The sequence below is a fragment of the Urocampus carinirostris genome, chromosome 20 (genome assembly GCF_059441175.1).
Source record: "Urocampus carinirostris isolate Australia breed hairy pipefish chromosome 20, RoL_Ucar_1.0, whole genome shotgun sequence".
Classification (NCBI taxonomy): domain Eukaryota; kingdom Metazoa; phylum Chordata; class Actinopteri; order Syngnathiformes; family Syngnathidae; genus Urocampus; species Urocampus carinirostris.
The window spans coordinates 5,772,936-5,790,614 of record NC_142368.1 but is presented as its reverse complement, the minus strand read 5'-3'; the positions used below and the strand labels follow the sequence as shown (position 1 = coordinate 5,790,614).

The window sequence follows — 17,679 nt, the reverse complement described above, 5'->3', positions numbered from 1 at the left end:
AGTTCCCTTTTCCTCCTTTTCACTTTTTGGAATGAAGCCATATCTTTGCAGCCTGCCATGATCCCCTCGGGTTGGATTTTGCCAGGAGGCACTTTTGTCATTTTTTTTTCCCCCCTTGCACAATCGCAACCCAGTCGAAAGAAATACGACTTCATCTCAAAAGCCGTCCTCCACTCTCTCATTATTAAGTCTTCTACTTTTAACACTTGGGAGAAGTTTTGCCAGGAAACTGTCACCACGGTCATCCGACACTCTTACAGCACCTAAAAAAATATATATATATATTCCACCCTTATTTTTTTCTGTACACATTGTCAAACTGGAGCTGCCGAATTCTTTTTATTTGCATATTTTTCCCAGAAAACTCCAGTGAGAGAACACTGGAGTCTGTGTTTTAGTTGCGCGTAGGTGTTGAAATAGAAAAATAAATTGTGGATTGTCAGCCGTAAGCGAGGAGTAAGACGCTTTAGCTGGGATTTTCTCAGGGCTGAAAGTGAAATTTGCTCGTGACAGATTGAATACGTGCAAAGGAAGTTCCGTTACACCAGACCGTCCTGATTTTTTTTTTTTACGCAAAAATGTTGTTTTGATGGCACAATGATGACATTTTGCACACTTGCGGAGTGATTTTACTGTGCTGTCTTGTTTTTACGCCACAATAATGTTTGCATGACACAATATTGTGTTTGCATGGGGCAATTAACATACTAAGGGAAGCTATGTTTTTCTTTAAAACACTAACATTTTTTTTCTCCAATTTTTTTTTTTGTGTGTGGTGCTTTAAAGTCATTTTGTTATCTTGTTCATTTTATTACTGTATTTTGATGTTCAATTGTTATTCGAATGTGTTCTCAGTGATCTTGACGATGTTTTATCGCTAGGGTTAACTTGGATGCTTTGGAACGCTGGGAACGGATTAATTGGTTATCAGTTATTTCCTAACAGGAAAATTCGCCCGAGATACGAACAATTCTTGATGCAAGCATGATACAGGAATGACTTATGGAGAGGTATCACTCTATGTATATACTTCTCAAAGGCCTACTCGTATTGTTGGTTAAAAAATATTAAGCCCAAATAAGATGACATTTAGTAGTGAATGATGATATTACACTACACAAAAAACAATTGAGTAAAATAAAGCTTGTTGCACCCTCAGTGAATCTAGTATTTTGTTGTTGTTGCCTAAAATAAGTGATAAATCATAAAAACACAATAGTATTTAACATTTTTTTTCACATTTGACCTGTTAGGCCACTTTTTTTCTTATGATCAAAGATATTTGTCCTCATCTCATTAGCTGCACCGCTTATCCTCAGTAGGGTCGCGGGGATGCTGGAGCATATCCCAGCAATCATCGGGTAGTGGGCAGGGGACACCCTGAACTCTTTGCCAGCCAATCGTAGGGCACACAGGGACAGACAACTCGCTCATTCACACCTTGGGACAATTTGGACCGGCCAATCCACCTGAAATGCATGTCTTTGGAATGTGGGAGGAAACCGGAGTGCCCGGAGGAAACCCACGCAAGCACGGGTAGAACTTACAAACTCCGCACAGAATGTCCAGTAGCTGGATTTGAACACACTCAGGAGGTTCCCTTAGAACTGTGCCGCACCCGCGCTAACCACTTCGCCGCCGTGCTGCCCGATATTTGTCCTTATTATATTTAATTTTGTTTTTGTTGACTTTTCATTTACAGTGAATTTTTTAAATTTTGTTTTTACTTTAAATTTGTTTGTGTTTGGTGTACCTCTACTATTCTTAACGCACTATTTTGACTAATATTCCTTTTGTGGAGTATTATTTATGCTTAATTAATTTACAGTATCTCTTTTATCTAAGTAGGCATGTCCTTCCAAGTCCTTAGCCATATTGATGTAATGTTTTAGTTAACAGCAAGTGACAAGTTAGCCTTCCTAATATGGATATTTGTCATCTTTTTGGATTACACCTTTTTGTTTTACTTTGAATTTTAGTTATTTTTATGCCACAATAATATTTAACCTTATTGCTGTTTCTTGTAAAATATCGATTCATTTTTTCATTTTTTTCATTCTCTGAAGAATACATCTTCTCGTCCACTTTCCAACCGCCCCATTTAATTCCACAAAAGAACCTTTTGTCACTGAAGCGCTGCTTTTTCCAACTACCTTAATATGTTGAACTCGTTTTTACTTTAGTGTCCAATCCCCGAGAGCTCTTCTGATTTGTGCAGCCACACGCCTCCGGTTGACCTTTTCCCCCCGCCGCAGAATTACCTGAAATGTTCGCGCGGCTTTATTGATAGTTTCGCCGACCTCGACAGGGACGTTTTTCGGTTCTCCAAATCACCAATACGTTGATAATACATCTCCAAATGCAAATTCTCCGTTATAGGTGTCTCGTTGTTATCATTTGGTGGCCTTCACTCGCGGGAATACCGGCGGTGATAACGTCCGCATTTGTCAACGTTAACGAGTCGTAATTTTTTTTCTGTTTCCGCAGGTGTACAACGGAAATACGCGCCGGATGTAATTTGTCTGTGATGATCATCCGAATCGCCCTCCAGAGACTGAAGGTAGGATGCGATAAGATGGCTAATGCTAGAGATGCTAATTTCACAATGGTGATTGTATTTTATCTTTAAAACTTTTAGACTGTCGGAATTGCATCAAAAATGGTCAAGTAGATGTATCCTTCAAGTTCAAAAATGGGCAAACCTTTTGAGCCGATGGCCGCTTTAAGTTAAAAAACTTGTAAAAAGGATCCGTGGAGAAAAATAATTTATTTTTTTGTGTCTACCAATAGTCTCAAATCCGAAACCTCAGCAAGTCATGAGGAAAATGTAGCCCTTAACAAAAGATGTCTCTCTATTTATTGGCTTTTTTGTTGTTGCATTTTTTTGCATTGCCTTGACAAATTCCAAATACAATAAAGCTTGCGCAGAAGGTTTTTTCCCATTATATTTGATAAATATCTTGAGAAATATAACAAATACCTGAGAAAAATGGCAAATGAAGAAAAATATAGCCTGCCTTTTGAATGTTGGGGACACTAGGGATGAGACTTGCAAAACATTCATTCATTTTCATTAGTCATTCTTTAAAAAAAAAGGAAGAAAAAAAAAGATTAATCGTATTTTCAACATTTTCGTTTGGTGGGCTGCAGTTTGTCCACTCCTGTTCTAGTTAGTTCTCGGATCAATACTTTTTTTTTTACATTCAAAAATTGCTCTGTCTGTTCGAAACAAGATTCTGGTGCATTTTTTTTTGTCTAATCATTGGTAATGGAGCGGAACAAACACATGGTAACGCAGCTAGCTCTGCTGATGCTCGTATTGGCCACAAAGTGTACTTTTGAGGGTAAAGGAAGGTTTGAGTGTAATCGCAGAAAACGCTAATACGACTAGCATTGCAAAGTTGGCGTCTTCCATTAAAGCAGGGATGGCCAACCCGGTCCTCGAGAGCCGCATCTCCTGTGTGTTTTTGGAGTGTCTCTTATCCAATTCAGGTGATTCCATTTGCCTGGATCATTATCAAGCTCCCACAGCTTGCTAATAAGGTAAAAATTTGGATCACTTGAGTTGGAGAAGAGAAACCTTCAAAACATGCAGGTCATGCGACTCTCGAGGACCGGGTTGGTCACCCCTGCATTACAGTAAGGTTGCTCAAATGGGAGACAAGTCTGACCTCGGATCCTTTTTTTTTTTGTTTTTAATAAACTGTTCTAAAAAAAGTGTGATTGCACCTCCACTTCATTAGGGGGTAGCGGCACTATCATCGGCAGAGTGTGCACTCAGTGACAGAGAATTTGTTTGCAATGCGCATAGCAAAAGTGTAAAGTGTAGTAGACCCTCAAGTTACACTATGGAAAATAGATGACGGGGAAAAAGAAACAGGGTAGGGAGGTTTTCCTTCTGGAAGGGCATGACAGAAATTAATTGAAGCACTGCATTAAAACAACATTGTATAATGTTTAGCATGTTCTAATGATTAAAAGAAACAAAAATGAATTGATTAAACAAACAATATTGATTTGACTATTAACAGAAATTGCATGGGACTCAGAATTTCAAAATTTGGCCATACTATATGAAAGATTGTGCGATTTGGTCACTTTGAGTCTCCATAGTTTGTATTCTTCTTTTAGCACTTAATTCAGTTGCATATCACAATATAGCGGTACTACTGGTCAAATATAACAGTGTCCCTTTAACAGTGTCATATTATACGGATGGTAAAGTGGAACAAGCACATGCTAAGCCGGCTACTTTTGCAAGTATTAGCGGCCAATTGGTAGTTTTGAGGGGCACTAGGTTTGAGCTTAATTGCCTTTAATGCTAGCATTACTGAGGTGGTTTCTTCCAGTAACAAAAACAGCTGCTAGCATTGGTGACAACTGATGATGATAAAAGCAATATAATGTTTTGTTTTGGATATTATTTGTGTGATTAAAACAACTATGAAAACGCGTTCGAACCCCAGAAAACTTAGACCTGCTTATGATACAAGAAGAGTCACATAACCCTTCGTTTCTGGTAAGTGCCAGCCAATAAATTTCCGGGGATCGCCTTGCATACAAGCTGTTGATTTGGCAGCTATGCTTGAAACAAGAAGGTCAACGTAAACTGAGATGTAAGGTCAAGTGAGTTATAGTTGACACTTGGAATTCCAAATTTCTTTTTAAAGACACTGAATCTGTTTGTAAGGGAGGCTAAATCCAATTACCCCCCACAGAACTGCAAAGTGTTCCTGATCTTGCAATGGCTTATTCAGATCTGCAAGGCCAGTTTTTGCAGAATTAGACAGATAGATGGCGCCATTTATACCGTGTGACTTCCTGTGGAATGATTTTCTTTGTTTTCACGTTTTCGGCTCTTGCAGATTTTTTGCTTTAGTACATATTTAGTACATGCTTTACAACATGCTAACAAGCTGACTCCTGTCCTTATCTATAGCATGGTTTTAAAAAGAATCGCCTGCAAAAGGTCAGATTGGATAACCATACAGATTTTCAACGAAACTATCATGAAATTGTCATAACATCTGGTCTGGGTCTTGCAGTTTAAAAACATTTTATTGCGTGTGTGTGCAATATCTTATCTAGAATAGTTAATTATTTGAATACTGCGTTTTTCTGGTGACTTGAGGTTACACTGGGTAAAAAAAATAACCCAGTTTGGGTCAAGAATAGGCTGCTCTTTCACGAGGGTCAACTGACCAGAATTTGGGTGTTGCTTTGCTGAAAAACAAATTACGGGTTGTTTTGAATCTTCCCTCTTACAAAAACATTCCGTTTGATAAAATCCTTCCCAAAAACTGGATCATTGTTTATGACAACCACCAAAACTAGGCCATTTTAAACAAATTATTGTTTTGTTGTTTGGGAAATATATTTTTTTCTTTTTGCTTTGCATAACGCCCTCAAAATGCATAATGTTACATTTAAGATAAAGACACATCTGGGTCAATGTGTTTAATACAGTAGGTGGGTGGAAAAACAAACATCCCATTACAGTGATACCTCGGTACTCAACCATAATCCATTTGGAATTGGTGTTCGACCCTTTATTTATTCACGCATTGGGCTCTCAATTTCCATAAGAAATAATTATATTTTTTTGTATGTTACTACATATTCCAACATATCAATAAAATGTGTAGCTAAACTACATTTAATGTGAACACAACTTAATACCAATTACTGTACCATTGAGTTGTGGTTGGATGGCGTGCAGGAAGATAATTTACTCTGTTAGCAAAAATGTCTCAATTTGATCATTGTTTTCCCTTTTCCTTCCCCTCATCACTGACTTTTTTTGGGACCCAATGTTATCTTAAAAAAAATTCACTAGATCACAAATTCTCAACATGTGTTGTCGGACAGATGGTCTCTCTTGAAATGATGCTAACCGACCGGGTAAGAGTAGCCAAGAGTGTTTTGGCTGTGTTTGGGTTTTGGAGTTTCCATTTTTTGATCCAACTGTGCGGCAAGAATGACTGAATTATTTTTGGTTGAACAACGATTTGTTCAAACATAGGGTTGTTTGACTACCGAGGTGCCATGCCAAGTCATGTTTATTTGTGACGCCCTTGATCACAAAGAGTCTCAAAGGGCTGCACAGACCACAGATTGCAAACCACAGACAATTATTACACCATCCCCTGATCTAAAACCTACACGAGGGCAAGGAAAAACTCAATAACCTCAATATGAGGAAAGTGAAGAAACCCTGAGAAAGGACCGCACACGAGGTAATCCACCTTCAGGGATGACCAGGCTGCAATGAACATCATCCCAATTAATAAGACTGAGGAAGCTTATTAACTCATTCAATGCCAGACGATTTTCCCAATTGGTAAAAGCAGGTGCCATTATTCATTTTTGAAGGCCTACTAATTCTCTGTATTGTCCAGGAATGAGGCAAAGATTGTTGTTTACATTGCAATAGTAAACTAGTGGATTGCTGATAGCGCACTTTAAAAGCTTGTCTTGCATTTCAAGCAAGATTTCCTTTGACGTCCTTTGATGAAAGAAAAAAAATCAATTGCTTCACAAACTACATCATATGTTATGATTGTACAACCACCCCTCTCCCTTCTGAGAAAGATGAGATATAAGAAAAGCACCCCAAAGGGTTCGAAACGACTCTGCTGCGGTATTGTCGACAGTTCCGTTTACAACACACCCCGGAAAGAAGCGGTCATGATCACCCCCGCGCGCTGTTTACTCAGATGGCGGCGGGCGCCTGTCAGGCCTCATCCTTCTCTCCGCTCACCTGGCGTAATGACGGGTGACAAGCCTTCGCCGGTCGCACGCAGAGACCGCCGCCGCAGGAGGACCGCGAAGTACCACGGGGAACGCCTTGTTTGTCCCGTCTTGCTGAGCTGCAGTAAATTACTATTTATGGTCGATGGGGGCAGCTAGATAACAAGGAACTCTTGTGCTTAGGTGATACTTTTTGATTTTTTTCCTTTGAAAGCAACTGATGGCTCAGGTCTGCAGTAGATGACCGCTGCGGTTATTGAACTCTTTTCACCTGAGAACTCTCCCATGGATGCCATTTTTGGTCAATGTCTTTCTCATAGTGGAGTCATGAACAATGACTATAAATGGGGCTGCTTTGCTGCCACAGAACCAGAACAACATGCCGTGGTTGACAGAATTATGAATGACAGTCTCTACCAGAAGATCTTAAAGGAGAATGTCAGGGTCATTAGTTCATGCCATCAAATTTAAGCGAATTTAGATCATGCGGCAGGACAACGATCCGAAACACACCGGCAAGTCAACCCTGAAAGGCTAAAAAAACATACAAAATGAAGGTTCCGGGGAGGCCAAGTCAAAGTCCAGTTTTAAAATCCAATAGAGATGCTGTGGTGTGAACTTAAACGGGCAGTTCATGCTAGAGAACCCTCCAATGTGAAACAATTTTGCAAAGAGTGGGCCAAGACTTCTCCATGGTGTTTTTAAAGACCCATTACTAATTAATCGGTAATTGATTTCTGTTATTGCTGCCAAAGGTGGCCCATTTCGCTACTAGTATTAGGTTCAGGGAGCAATTACTTTTTCACCAAGGGCCAGAAATAGGTTTTGATTCATTTTTTTTTTGTTACATCAATAAATGGGATCAGAATTTGTGTTTCCTTAGGTTGTTTTTGCGTCTTGTTAAAATCTGGCGGATGGTCTGAAACCTTAGTGATTAATAAATATGCTAAAAACTTTCACGGCACTGTTTGCATGCGTTATTTTTTCAAATTGAAATTTTTGAAAATCTAAAGATTTAAAGGGGTGATTTGCGAGTGCAATTAAAAATAATAATCATCAAAAAAATATATATATACATTTTGTTATTCAATTATTTTCCACTGCCGCGGTGGCAACCCTCAGACCCGTTGGTGGTCACCGGCGGTGAGGGATGCCGTCAAGCTGAAGAAGGAGTCTTATCGGGCCTTCCTGGCCTGTGGGACTCTGGAAGCAGCTGGCAGGTATCGGCTGGCCAAGCGGAATGCGGCTTTGGCGGTTGCCGAGGCAAAAACTCGGGCATGGGAGGAGTTTGGCGAGGCCATGGATGCCGACTTCCGGACGGCTTCGAGGAAATTCTGGTCCACCATCCGACGTCTTAGGGGGAGGAAGCGGTGTGCCATCGACACTGTGTATAGTGCCGATGGGGCGCTGCTGACCTCGACCCGGGACGTTGTGAATCGGTGGGCGGAGTACTTCGAAGACCTCCTCAATCCCACCGGCACGTCTTCCTCTGGGGAAGCAGAGCCTGAGGACTCTGGGTTGGGCTCTCGTATCACTGGGGTTGAAGTCACCGAGGTTGTCAAAAAACTCCTCGGTGGCAGGGCCCCGGGGGTCGATGAGATCCGCCCAGACTTCATTAAGGCTCTGGATGTTGTGGGCGTGTCATGGTTGACGCGCCTCTGCAACATCGCGTGGACATCGGGGACAGTGCCTCTGGACTGGCAGACTGGGGTGGTGGTTCCCGTCTTTAAGAAGGGGGACCGGAGAGTGTGTTCCAACTACAGGGGAATCACACTTCTCAGCCTCCCTGGTAAGGTCTATTCAGGGGTACTGGAGAGGAGGGTCCGCCAGGAAGTCGAATCTCGGATTCAGGAGGAACAGTGTGGTTTTCGTCCTGGCCGTGGAACACTGGACCAGCTCTATACACTCTTCAGGGTCTTTGAGGGTGCATGGGAGTTTGCCTGTCCGGTCTACATGTGTTTTGTGGACTTGGAGAAGGCATTCGACCGTGTTCCTCGGGAGGCCCTGTGGGGGGTGCTTCGGGAGTATGGGGTACCGCACAGTCTTATCCGGGCTGTGCGGTCCCTGTATGCCCGGTGCCAGAGTCTGGTCCGCATTGCCGGCAATAAGTCGGATTCGTTCCCGGTGAGGGTTGGGCTCCGCCAGGGCTGCCCTTTGTCACCGATTCTGTTCATAACTTTTATGGACAGAATTTCTAGGCGCAGCCTTGGCGGGGATGGAGTCCGGTTTGGGGGCTTCAGCATTGCGTCACTGCTTTTTGCAGATGACGTGGTGCTGTTGGCTTCCTCAGCCCGTGATCTTCAGCTCTCGCTGGAGCGATTCGCAACCGAGTGTGAAGCGGCCGGGATGGGGATCAGCACCTCCAAGTCCGAGGCCATGGTTCTCAGTCGGAAAAGGTTGGTATGCTCCCTCTGTGTCGGGGAGGAGGTCTTGCCCCAAGTGGAGGAGTTCAAGTATCTTGGGGTCTTGTTCACGAGTGAGGGTAGGATGGTACGGGAGATCGACAGACGGGTCGGTGCAGCGTCTGCCGTCATTCGGACCCTGTACCGGTCTGTCGTGGTGAAGAGGGAGCTGAGCCGAAAGGCAAAGCTCTCGATATACCGGTCGATCTACGTTCCTACCCTCACCTATGGTCATGAACTTTGGGTCATGACCGAAAGAACTCGATCCCGGATACAAGCGGCCGAAATGAGTTTCCTCCGCAGGGTGGCTGGGTTCTCCCTTAGAGATAGGGTGAGAAGCTCAGTCATCCGGGAGGGACTCGGAGTAGAGCCACTGCTCCTCCGCATTGAGAGGAGCCAGTTGAGGTGGCTCGGGCATCTAATAAGGATGCCTCCTGGACGCCTCCCTCGGGAGGTGTTCCGGGCATGTCCCACCGGCAGGAGGCCCCGGGGGCGGCCCAGGACACGTTGGAGAGACTATGTCTCTCGGCTGGCTTGGGAACGCCTCGGGGTCCCGTCGGATGAGCTGGAGGAAGTGGCTGGGGATAGGGACGTCTGGGCTTCCCTTTTAACGCTGCTGCCCCCGCGACCCGACCTCGGATAAAGCGGAAGACAATGGATGGATGGATGGATGGAATTATTTTCCAGAAAATACAATTACTATGTACAAAACGATTAACGAGTTTTCACCAGTTCTATACATTTGTTCCTATGTATAGGAATAATTAGCCAATATTAAATTGGTATTATGGAAGGCAAGCTTAATTTAATGTGTAATTGTGTAATAATGCATAATACATAAAGCATCAATCCATTATTGATGTGTCAACATGTAATAACTTAGTATTTGCCCTCCACACTTAATACAGTAAATCCTTTATACGACCCAGTGTGGGTGCTAAGGTGAATTTATTGCGTTAGTAAAGCATTGTAATGCATTAGCAATGCTGTGATGTATTATTCATTTCTTAATGTGTTATGCGGGTTTTACCGTGCTTTATTAATCAGAAGCTTGTTTCTACAAAAAATGTTTAGCTTCAAAGCATGATTGGTGTATAAGATGGCATTAGAAATATTAATAACTTCCCTTGCAAGGGGGCAAAGTGAAAAACTGCAATTTTTAATTTGCTGACGTTGCACAATTGTAGATAAGGCCAACGTAGGGGGTTTGGGACAGTGGTAATGAGGTGAACCCTTGAACTTGCTTCAAGCTTCGCTATCATCACAAGCTGTGCAGAAGGTCAGTTTTTTAATCTTAAAAGAGCCGGATCCCCCTATTTCTTTCTCATCAATTACCTTCCCTGCTGCTAAAATTAAGATGTGCAAAGCCGCAAGGGTGGAAACGGGGGAGAGTCGCGTGCTTAAGCGTGGAATCGTAGCAGCAGGGAGTCCCAACATCGCATCCAGGCCGCCGAGGCTAATAATGCGCGCAAATGGCCGCGGATGATTTATGACACCGCTAGCCAGCTTGCAGTTTGCCGACAAGTGGCTGCAAAATGCATCTGGTGAGGATCACAAAGGAAACATTTGAGTCGGGAGAATTTATCCAGCTACTGTGGACCGCAACCGCTGGGTTTGGGTTCTGAGGGAATTCTGGAAAATTGGGGAAAAAGGACATCACGCTTCGTCACTGCATCGTTTCTTGAACCTTTTGACTGTCTGATGAGCCTGACGTCTTTCACAACTCACAAATGAAAATAAAAATTCTTATACATTGGATGCGATGGGGATTGAAGCCAGGTCGCAGGGCTGAAAGTGCTGAATCCTAACCACTTGACCCACCAGTGATATGGATCACATATGAAAAGGCATTAGATTTTATGATGATCACACTATTTTTATTCTCGTGTACTAGTGACTAATTTTAGAGAATGGAGAAGAGAAAGTCATCCTAAGTCAAGTCTTGTTTATTTGTATATCCCTTGTTCACAAATAGTCTCAAAGGGCTGCACAGACCATAGATTACTGCAAACCACAGACCATTATTACACCATCCCCTGATCTAAAACCTACATGAGGGCAAGGAAAAACTCAAATACCTCGACATTAGGTAATGAAGAAACCTTGAAGGGACTGCACATGAGGTAATCCCCCCCTCCAGAATGACCAGGCTGCAAAGGGTTTTGCAATAACAAATAATACACATATATTATCAACATAAGATATAGATTATTCATATGCTATAGAATAGAAGTGTGTTTTAAGCCTAGATTTAAACAGTTCCACTGAGGTTGCAGATCGAATTTCAGTGGGAAGAGCATTCCACAGCATCGGGACCCGAATGGAGAAAAAGCTATCGAACCTGCAGATCTCTTCTTGGCTCTTGGGATCACTAGTAGACCAGCGTTTTCAGAGCCAAGCTTCCGGACCAGAACATAGGGGGAAATCAAATCTGAAAGATATGAGGGAGTCCATGCATGATTTCTTATACTAACAACAGAACCTTAAAATCACATCTTAAGCTAACAAGGAGCCAATGCAGGTTAGATTTTCCAGTAATATTCTTAACGTGTGTTTGGAAGGACAGATTGGGGTCAAATATGACGCCTAAATTTTTGACTGAGTCATTCTGGGTGATATTACATATGTCAATGTTCAGAGCAGTTTTTGAAAACAAGTCATGGCATTTAGGTGGCCCAATAACTAACATTTCGGTCTTATCAGAGGTTAAAGCGCAAAAAGTTGAGTGACATCCATTAATTTATCTCTGTGTGGCAGGCCTTCAAATTTCCACAGTTTAGTGTGGTAGATTCCTCCATCGGAAGATACAGTTGAGTGTCATCTGAGTAGAAATGAAAACTGATATTATACTTGCGAATGATATCACTCAATAGAAGCATGTAAATGCTGAAAAGAAGGGGGCAAGTACTGAACCCTGGGGAACACCACAGCTAACACTCAAGGACTCAGACGTCATTTCACCAATTTTAACACAGTGCGTCCTATCTGAGAGTTGGGATCTGAACCATGAGAGGACGGTTCCTGAGAGACCAATCCATTTTTTCACTAAGGCAGCACTGAGGTCCAGCAGCAGCAAGAGTGATGAAGCACCAGAGTCTAGATATAAATAAACGCAAAACTGCAAAACGAGGGAAACAACTACTACTACTACTACGTACTATAAAGGACATTAAATAAATATATCGTAAATGATATCGAATCAAATCCAATCAAATTTATTTGTAAAACACTTTTCAGGCACAAATTTGCCACTCAAAGTGCTGTATACAAACATTGCATATACTGTAGATAGATAGATACTTTATTCATCCCCAAAGGCAAATTCACAAAAAAAAAAAAAAACGGCTCTGCAACCCCGGTAGGGTCGCCTCACCTCGTTAGGTAAAAGGGGGACCGCGCCGGCTCGAGAATTCTTCAGGTCGAGGAGTAGATTTCTTGAACATACGTATTTTTGCGCGTTAAAACCCATATCCATAGGATAGAAAGTAATCCAAAGTGTTGCAAGGCACTGAAAAAGTAAGCAAAAAAACAACAAATCACAAAAGTAGCGAAAATAACACGGGAGCTGCTGGAGTGGCTGCCATTCGTGACGGCGCCGGAAGTTGAAAGGTAAGAAGACTAACAAGACTGTAAAATCCCAGCTAATATAACCCCCCTGATACATCGGGTATCATTTCAAATTTCTAAAAGGGCAGTCTCTGTACTGTGGTTGCTCCTAAAACCAGACTGAAATTTCTCGTAAACAAACGAACAATTCCGCTGATTAAAAGAAAAATGTTTTCTAAAACTTTGCTTCAAAACAGTATGTCTGTATTGTGTTCATGGTGTACGTTGTCAAAAAATGATTTTATTTATTGACGCACGTCTTGGTCACTCACAATGCTTTTTAGCTGAGAAAAAGTAAAACATTTAAACTGCTTTTTAAACAAAAATTATGGTTGTTCATGAATAAATACAGTACATACGTGAGAAGTAATGCACACTAAAAGAAGACGGCATGCCCATGCGAAAAGTCACAATTGCGACACTGAAATGTGGAATGTGATGATCTTCTACATAACGAGAATAACACCCAAACTTCCCCTGTTAATCTTCTCATGGTCTCCTCTGTTATGCCTGGCGTACTACAACACAGGTTGCACCACACATCTTAAAAAAACTACGGATTACTTGTGTACGCTCCTTTTATAGTTGTGAAAATACGGTAGCTTAGCGGCTTAAGTAAACATTTTTATGTTTGTGTGTAATGTAAAACACCGCTTTGTCTGAGGTTTTTTTTTTTCTCGTGTCTTTGAGCCCAATTCAAACTACTCTGCTTAAATCAACAAAGCGACGTGACGCCTCTTGCATTTATAGAGACTTCATTAGAAGAAAAGAGCCAGCTGGTCTTTCACGATTCTTTTTTAAAAAAACCTTCTTTCGTTTCTTTATTTCTTGTCGCGGTTTGTTTTGGCTCGAAAGCCGCCACCTCAAATATGAAACGCTCGTCTTTGTTTTCCTTTTTTTCCCTTCGCAAGTCCTTTCGGAACGAGAGAATTATTCCACGGCTAAGTTGTATTCATCCGGTGTCGCGCCGGGTCGCCTAAAATCGTTTTCTCATCTGGCGTGTCCGGCACGTCAGCAGCAGTCTTATTTAAGACTTTGGACTTGCTATTGATTTTCATACCGGGTGTCTTCATCCCCTGAGGTTGCGGAGGATCTTTAGCAGCTATTTATTCTCGGGCCCTTTGGACTCGAACCGTCCCAGGTGATGTCATCTCGGCGGATAATCCTTTTGGTGACCTTGCCGTTTCCTGTTTAATACGAGAACCGGCATTTGTGTATTGCGGAGAGCCTTTTTGTAAGAGATAATGGGATTTTCTTTCTAAAATAAATAGGATAAGAATACATTTTTAATGGTAACATTAAGTCCAGGTTTTTAGTGTAGTGTGTTTTCTTCTATCTGTTGTTCAGAGACCTTGATTGTCACAAAGTCTTTTTGTTCTTCTTTGTGTTCGTTACTCTACTCTTAATCCTCTTCTAACTTTTTTCTTACTCTTCTTTTTTCTTCTTACCCTTCTTAATCCTTCTTACTCTTTTTATTTTTCTTCTTACTTTTTGTTGCTCTTCTTCTTTTTACTTTTTCTTACCCTTCTTTGTACTCTTTTCTTACTATTCTTGTTATACTTTCTTTTTCTCAATATTCTTTTTTTTCTTACTATTCTTCCGTACTCTTCTACTTTTTCTTTTTGTTCTTTTTTGTTACCTTCTTACTATTCTTTTATTACTCTTGTTACTCTTATTGTTACTCTTTCTTACCCTTCTTTGTGCTCTTATGCTTACTATTCTTGTTACTCTTTCTTTTTTCTTACCCCTCTTTTTGTGACTTTTCTACTTCCATATTACTTTTTTTTGTTACTTCTGTTTTGTAAATCACCTTCTTACTCTTTTTTTTCTGACTCTTCTTGTTACTCTTCTTTTTGTGACTTTTCTTATCCTTCTTCATACTTTTTTTTTTACTATTCTTGTTATCTTCCTTTTTGTTACTTTTCTTCTTCCGTACTCTTCCTTTTTATTACTTATTTTTTGTTACTCACCTTCTTCTTACTCTTTTTTTTCTTACTCTTGTTCTTCTTCTTACTCTTCTTACTCTTCCTGTTACACTTTGTCATCTTCGTCATACTCTCCGTCATACTCTTGGTCCTTTTCTTCGTCTTTGTCTTCTTACATTAGTTTTTCTTGTCATGAAGGAATAAAGTAAACATACTGTTCAACTGCAACTGCAATTGTCATCTCATAAATGCTTAGCACAGTCGTTTTTACATGGTTCTGTTCCGCTATATAACATTAATGATCATGATTTGCATGTTGTTACTGAACATAAGGATCTGGGTGTCACTCTTACTTCAAACTTAAAGTTTATCACGCATATCGCCAAAATTACCAACAAAGCCAATAACATAGCATCAAACATTTACAGAAACTTTTACAACAAGAACCCAGCATTCTTAGTTCGAATGTTTTGCGTTTATGTTAGACCCGGGTTAGAATATAACAGCGTTGTGTGGAACCCTTACTTACTCAAGGACATTAACCTACTGGAAGGAGTTCAACGACGGTATACGAAGCGGATACCTGGGATGCACAACTTGTCATATCCGGAAAGACTACAAAGACTGAACTTGGACTTTTTGGAGCTCAGCAGAATTCAATTTGATTTAATTTTTGTGTTCAAAGTACTGCATGGAATGATCGATGTGCCTTTTGATCAAATTTTTGAGTTCTGTCGTGTTGATGGTTTACGTGGTCACAGAAATAAGTTACGGGTGCCTAGACCTACCAGCAACTTGCATGGAAACTTTATTTCTGTCAAGATACCAAAAATTTTGAATTTTTTGCCTGACCGGGGTATTAACGCAAATACGGTGCAAACCTTTAAGCAAAGGTTGGCAGAAACAGATCTGTCAAATTTCCTTAGGGGAGGGGGCCATGCTCACTCTCAGCATTAGTTTTTTTTATTATTTTTTTTTGTGTCATGTTTTGATTAATGTATCCAACAATACCTTCAATAAACATTTCATTTCATTACTGTTCATTTGTTTTTTTCCCCTATTTGAATTAGTGAAAAGTTGAGGTTCCAAAATGAACCCGTGATGAACCAAATCCATGTAAAAAGAAAGAACCATTATTTTTAAATGAAAGAACAAAACCCTTTTTCATGCCCAATGATTCATTTAAGGAATACAAGTACTGTATACTGTATCCATTTATTTGTTCATGAAAGAACTACTATCTTTGGGACTGTTTAGCCAATCAGAATGCACAATGCAAAGATCCGTGAAGTCGCAAAACCGTAAAGTAAATCGCGTTATAGTATAGGAAAAGTGGTGAAAAAAGGGACATCTGGTAACCCTAGAAGTTTCTTTTAACGGATACCGACACCCTGACACGTATGTTTGCATTCTTTCCACGCGTCGGGCATTAATGGCCATCTGTACACATGCTCGCTCACACTCGAGAGGTTTTATGACGTTTTCCACACGCGTGATCCGCCCTGTCAGCGTTTGCGTTCCTCGAAAACAAAGCACATAGTTTCCATTCGAACGGCCTCAGCTGTGATGTATTTGGCATGGGGGATGACCCTTAAAGGATACGACTAATTCCTGGGCCCCAAAGCGCAGGTTAGCGTTGTTAATTGAGAAAACGTGAGCAGCTTTATGGATGCTAAGAGCGCAGATGTGCTAACAGGCTCTATAGGCAGTCATTAGGTGAGTTGTTTGCTTTCCCAGCAGGAAAAAAAAACACATTTTTTTATTGCTGTTCTCACGATTTGTAAAAGCACTCGAAACGAAATGTCTTGCTCACTTTCCAAACATTGATTTAACTGCATACTTGTTGACATGCCGGTGTGTGTTGGGCAAGTACAGCCTGGTGGCACCCATCCCTCTCCGGGACATTTTTTGAGTAGGGGTTTTCTTCACCACATGAAACAGAGTACTGTTTTTTTGTGGTTACCAGTAGCAGGAGAAGCGTTCTAATCTGACTCCGATACAGCACATTGATCATCTGATCGCCGTTTTTTTTTGGGGTGTACAGTGTCATCCCGCGCTTGAGAGATGAGCCGGACGTCTTGTCTACCTACTTGACTATTATGGTTTTATTGCTTTTTTGTTTTATCATATTTAATGACATTTCATTTTTTTTTTTTTCAGTCTTCATTTTAAATTTACTTGAATATCAGGTTTGCAATTTTTTATATCTTATATATTTTTTCTATAAATGTATATATCATTTTGTATATTATTTGATTATAATTTTAAAGCTTTTATTATTTATGATCTCTATTTTGCTTTCAATTTTGATCCGAAATACATTTTCAATTAAAATGAACTTTATCAGTTTATACTTGTGATATTTTATTATTTCGTAAGATATATAATTTTTGTATTTATAATTAAATATTTAGTTATGATGGTTATGCTTGTTTAAATATTATTGTAAATTTTACATAATCGATTATCATTTTAGACTTCCCACTTCTCATGTAATTTTAGTTTTAAATAAGTCTTCGATTTTAATTAGATTCAATCTTTTATTTTACTTTGTCATGTTTATGTGATGTTTTCATATATTTTGTAAGATTTTATATCATGAATTTAATCTCTTTAAATTTGAAATTGATTTCTTTTGTTATGCTTGTTACTGTATTTTTTAGATATTCTATTGTATTCTGCATACGTGATGTATATGAATTTTGTTAATTTTATATATTTTTTGACTGTATTGTTTCATAATTTATTTGATTAGCTTTTATAGTTTTTTATAATTTAACTTGGCTTTAAATTTAAACGTTTTTCTATCATGTTTTTGTTTTAATTTTTTGGGATTTTTTTTATTATTTTTTAAGATTTCCGTTTTTGGCTTTGCTCTGTTTTTTTGGGCCATTATAAATTGATTATTTCATTTACAGTTTGGTCATTCTCATTTTGTTTTATTTTCATTTAGTTTTTTATTTGCACTTGTTTACATTTGAATTATTCTAAAAAAA

General features: G+C 40.2%; 1 protein-coding gene across 1 annotated transcript in view; it reads left to right on the top strand.

The window, feature by feature from the left end:
• Window positions 1–17,679, top strand: part of klhl29 (kelch-like family member 29) — a 310,192-nt gene that overhangs the window by 21,351 nt on the left and 271,162 nt on the right. The window contains exon 2 of the mRNA XM_088324855.1: window positions 2,488–2,560. The gene's annotated coding sequence lies outside the window, so the exon portion shown is untranslated. The remainder of the gene's footprint in view (window positions 1–2,487; window positions 2,561–17,679) is intronic.